Genomic DNA, 6,000 nt, shown 5'->3' with positions numbered 1-6,000 from the left:
GTCTACAGGAGGATCCTAATGTACGGTGGTTGGAGACAGAGGCACGAGAACTGCAACGACGCTATGACGAGGTAAAAGGAACATTGCGCACCGTCGCTCTCACACAGAGACTAGCGAAGCTGTAGGAGGCCAAAACATTGAAGGAACAGGTAGATGCAGCGCAGCACAAAGAGGCAGTGTTGAAGGCGCGCTTGAAGCCTTGGTTGGACAAAGCTTATTCAATCACGACCTCCATTGAAGGCAAGCTTGCTAGTCTGCAAGTGACTCAGGAGAAGCTTCAAGACCAGCAACAGAGCAGTTGGTTGAAGAAGTGAAGCAGGCGGTCGTGCAGTGCATCGCCGCAGTTGTCATACAAGTCGTGCTGGGAGGTCTTCACGCCCGTAGAATGACTCAAGGGTGAGTCACCATGTTTGTGTTGGGGGCTTGTTGGGAACGGGTCCTCGCAAGAGTAGTTTTGGGGCTAAAAACCCATGTTTTAAGACAATTTTGTAACAAAATTGTAAAGTCTCCACATTTTGTGGTCGCAGAGCGCGAAGGTGTCAAGAGTCATAAAGGGTTGTTCGCCCTTATTTTGTAAAGTGTCAAGTCGGTTGTAAAGATCTACCCATGGTCCTTTGACCATGGGATTGTATAAAAAGGAGCTAAGTAAGTAAGCTCTAGGCAATGAGAGTTAAAAAAACAATGAATCTTTGGAAGTCTTAGTAGAGGAGTCTAGTGTTTCAGGTCTTAGCGTAGGTAGAAGCTCTGTAGTTGAGTGCGCAGAGGCCTAGGGTGGAAGTTCGCAGCTGAGTGCGCGGACCTCTGCAGTTGTGTGCACAGGGTGGATAGAGTCTGTATTAAACTGGAAAATATCAATAAAGAGAAGTAATCTGCAATTATTGTGTATTTAGTCTTTGTTAATGCATCTGATTATATTGTGTTTTGGGTTTATTTCACAATGTTTAGTTGATGCGTGAATGTATGTGATTATATCTGTTAATTGAACGCAAGTAAAGATATTAGTTTACGCGACACTAACTGTAATTGATTGGTATTGTTAGCCCTAAGGTGCAATGCTGTTATTTTGAAGACTAAAGGAGGGAAGTGGTCTATTTTCAGAGCGCATGAAAAAATGCACTAATGCTCAAAAGCCCTCGAAAACCTTACCTTTCCATCCATATGCACCCCTTTGCACATTTCTCGAGGTCGTCCCATACCTTCGTGTCCCCCGCCATTGATCTTCCCATTGATCTGATGGTCCACACTTCACCCGACCAACGTTATATTCTCACCCACTTCGACCATTCACCACCGTTAGATCATTTCTGCCAGATCTAACGGCTATCGTGCATATCGCTTGGGCAAACAAGAGAGAGGGATACCTGCCCGATAAAGCGATTTCCTCTCTCTCCTCCGCTGCTACGTGGCGGGCGATGAATGGAATCGGGCGGGCTCCGACCTTTACCACTTACCACCCGATATAAACCATTTCCGCTTGAATAAACCGCTCCCGAGCATTATCCTTCGAGCACCTCCTCTGCTCGATAGCCATTCGATCTACCCATCTAAGATCTGATGGCTCAGACTTATTCCGCTCCCGCCACGACTTCAAGCCTTCGGCAATTGATCTCCTCCGCCCATTCCTCCCGATCCAACGACCCTCGTTCACGATCACCATAGTTCATCCTCCGCTGCCTGACCAACATCCCGACTGTCAATCCACACCATCCAACGACCCACGTGCCCCCGTACCCTACTTCCCATCAGTCACCCAGGGAGGAAATTTGTTGGCTTTGTCAGTGTTTTTGACAGTCGGACAGTTGAACTGAAATAACGGAATGCATGGCCGAAAGGGAAAAAAATAACACGATGTAGCCGAACCAACAGAAATGATCATGGAACATCGTTGGCACGAGTGAACCACCTAACAGCGCGGCAAAATTATCAGAATTTGATTACCGTGTTTGTTAGAAACAGAGCTCTCTAAGCTCATGTTTGTCTAGTTATGGCATCAAGTGGTTAGAAGACAGAGGGGATAGATTAAGACATCTCGAGCCTCAGAGAGTTCAATAGTATTGTAAAAAGCCTATAAATGGCTGAAACTTGGAAGTAACAGAGGTTCAACTTTTGGAGATTGTGGATACTCTGTTCCTCCCAGCGTCTCATCTTCATTCCAGTAATACAAGCTTCTTTTGCCATTACATGTTCAATTTCCATCTTCTCCTCTATTCTAAGCTTGCACTTGAATAGGTTATTCATGTTTTCTTCTGTGTCTAATGCCAGATAACTGTCATCTTATCTTTGCGTTGATAAATTAGACTTGCAAGCTTCATTTACTTTCTGTAGCTAGCCATTCATATGTGTTTATGTATGTATCTATTGGTACAGTCAAGATTCTCCATCTATCATTGAATCTATAAACTATTGAGCATTAGTGGTCAAAAACCTTGTCAAGCTGAGGGTTTTCATGCATGTCTTGAGTGAAAACAGAGTTGAAACGGTCATCTGACTTGATCCAAACCCCAATCCATTCCAATAGTTCAGAGAACGATATTGAAGATTTATAAGTTACTAGGCATCTTCGAGCAACAACCTAGGAGAGTTTCTTGGAGTGCTAACAGGTACGATAAGTAAAACACTTGAGATAACTTGGGAACCTATACAATACATTGTCATAGTTGCGCAAAAGTACCTAAACTTCCGGTTAGGGCTGCATGAAGGTCAATCGTACACCTTCGTGGAGGTACTGAAGGGTGGAATAAAGGGTAGATTGATAGAGCCCTAATACTTAGCGACCTGTGTGAAAGCAGGGGCAGGGGGTATAAAACGACATCACGACCATCTCAGAGTGTGTAAACTTGGTTCCAGAATACCCTCATACTACTTCGTGTGAGACTTCGATCCATGGGATGATGCCAAAAGGGCTGATAAAGATGAAGTAATAACAAATAACAAATAAAATAATAGAATAAATGATAAACAATAAAGAAAATATAATAATTGTAAATAAATAATAAGTAATGAAGAGAATATAATAATAATAAATAAATAAAATAGTAAATAATAATACTGAAGTTATATATATATATATATATATATATAAGTAAAGTTATCAAAAAGTAAAAAGGAATAAAATAAGAAATAGTTAAATTAAGAGAAATATTGAATTAAGTAAAACTTAAAATAAAGAAATAAAAGTTGAATGTTGACACATGGAATGTGTGCGTGCAGAGCATTTCCATTGTTTTATCTATTTAATGGACGATGAGGAAGATGAGAGACATCATTCCTTCATCCATTCTCTTGGGAGAAAAATGTTGTGAGACAAAGGATTCCCTGACAGTAGTACGTTGATTGAGGACTTGGGGGTGGCCAGTTGTAGAAAAATTACGTGCAACTGAGCCTACGGTTGGGTGGAGAGTCATCCCCATTTTGTTGCGGTTAGTAGAATTCAAAGAGCATTCAACTCCAAAAGCATAAGTAAGGAATATTGTTAATACGGGTACGTCGTCTCTACTCGTGGTTTTTTTGAAATTCTATGTTAAATAGTTGAATAATTGTGCGTTGATTATTAATCATATAATTTGATGTAATTGTTTGTATATTTTAAATCGGGGTTGTTACAAGTCACAGGTAGTGGTCCCACGGTTGAGAAGCAATAAAGAAGCTTAAGCAAGAGGACCTAAGAGTAATCAGAGTTCTGTGTTTTCATAATGGTCTTTTATAAGAGTTACGAGATGTATTGGGTTCCAATATTATAGCCTAGAGTGTATGTAGATGTATGGGTTGGCAACTATATTATAGAGACATATTCAACACCACCACACCCGATTATGGCTAGTTCCAAGAGGGGAGATTAAACAATTAGAGGACAAAGCGATAAGCATATCGACTAGTAACTGCGAAGGAAAATTGAGGCAAAGACATGACTTGATCAGGGACGATCAGAGAAACTGGCATGGAGCTATTTTTCTCTGGTCATCATTCAATTTTCCCATGTTTTTTTATTTTGTAATTTCTTCATTTTAAAGAAGGAATTAAATCTGTTGTAATCATTAGGGCAGCAGAACCTCTACATGCTCAAACAACTGGTAGTTCATAACAGCTGGAGCATCGCTAAGATATTTTTTAATTGTTGTTCCAAGCTCCCCCTCTCCTTATAAATAGGGGGAAGAAACTCATTTTAAAGGTTCCAAAATCATGTTCCTAGAGGTCCGGAATCTGCCTTTGCAGGTCTTCCGAGTTTTGTGTACAGAAAGAGGTTCCAACTCTTGATTCAATGGCTTGTTCATGAGTGCTAATGCTTATACAAATATCAAATGTGTTGGACCTATGATAGGAACTCCATTTTAAAAGATTAAGGAAGCAAATTTGGTGATTCCAAGCTGAGTAATGTGTAGTATGTGTTCCCCTTTGTTTGTCATTTCATGTATGTTTATCTTCCTCTGAAATTGTGTAAAGAAATTGCTAATTTCACTCTCAAATTATGGATTTGCTTATGTTATAGGGTAGAAACGATACTTGTGCAATCACAGATTTACCAATGTTAATTTGTGACAATATGTACCCATGAAAATATAGAGGTAGAAACCTTAAATGCGCTCCACACTTTCTGCATTTCATCTCCTTATTCTTCCATAGTTTTGTTGGGATTCATTGCTTAAGATTCTGTGTTATCCAGTGCTTTGTATTGAATTCCTTTCCTTACTTTGTCTCGCTCCATTTTTACTATAATGACAAATATTAAGCTGCATTTTACTGTGTATCAGCCACCATATAAGGAAATTTATCCTTGGGATGAACGATATCTGCCTATATATCTATATATATATATATATATATATATATATATATATGTTTAAGTCTACCTTAGTGAAGGGTGATTGAACCAAGTTCTAAATCAATCTATTTCCAATTATATTCAATACAGAGTTCAACACAAATCTTATCGAATCTTCAAAGAATTCCTCTAAGATTTCCTAGGAACTGACCCTTTCCTCAACCCGGGGTTGTCTTTAGGAGCGACAACACACAAATCTCACACAATTTTCCTTGATCGCAACTCACCTAGATCGAACTCATCCCGCGGCTTGGTTCTTTCCTTAATCTTTCGCAATTATGGTACCTTTCTTGTTTGACTTTTCCATTTTGTGGATGCCTCAATTCTCCACTCATTCATCTAATATATCTACACCCACGCTCTTCGTTTGGACCATCACGTCCATTCAGGCATCTCAAGCCAACCCCAACCTTCATGTAACTGACCTCAAACTTAACCGAGCCAACCCACTCTCGTCGCATATCTCTCCCATCGCATGTGTCTCACAACTAGTCCTCACCCTCACTTGTCGCATGACTCGTTCTATCAGTTGGGTGGGCGCCCTTGGTTCGGCGTCCTCATTTAGGTGTGCACCCTTGGCTGAGTATCCTCATTCGAGCGAACACCCTCTTCTGTTCTTCACTTCGGTTGGCTCGTTGCCTTCATGTGACTTGCCTTGATTGGGCGTGCATGTGCATCGTTCTGTCCTATCATCGTCACACTCTGTTGCACAACTCCAACTTGACTCGAGCACATTCAAGCTCGAGAGCTTGACATTCAGCAAAACATGCAACCCAACTATATATATATATATATATATATATATATATATATATATATATATATATATATATATATATAGATATAAGTGAAGGTAACATATAAACAAATAGTACATTTAGTGTTTTTATACGCAAGAGGAAAGAAAAAAGCAATAATTTTTCTGAATTTTATAGAGTAAAAAATGTCAATTATGCCATCTGGTTATCATGTCTTGGATTATAAGATATGATTCAATTTAGAGTATAATGTTGAGTTATAAATTTCAAACTTTATGTGGGCTTGGAATTTTCCCTCACGTCTACTTTCCATCACATGCATATTTGTGCGGTGTCTTCATAAATTTTCCTTTTAGATACAATGAAAAAAATTCCTCCATTGTAATTTTCAGAGCCATTATCTATATGACATTTATGAATACT

Source organism: Pinus tabuliformis, chromosome 3_1 (assembly GCF_031772625.1).
Source record: "Pinus tabuliformis cultivar Carrire ecotype Pingquan chromosome 3_1, CPIR1, whole genome shotgun sequence".
Lineage (NCBI taxonomy): Eukaryota > Viridiplantae > Streptophyta > Pinopsida > Pinales > Pinaceae > Pinus > Pinus tabuliformis.
This window is presented reverse-complemented; position numbering follows the sequence as displayed.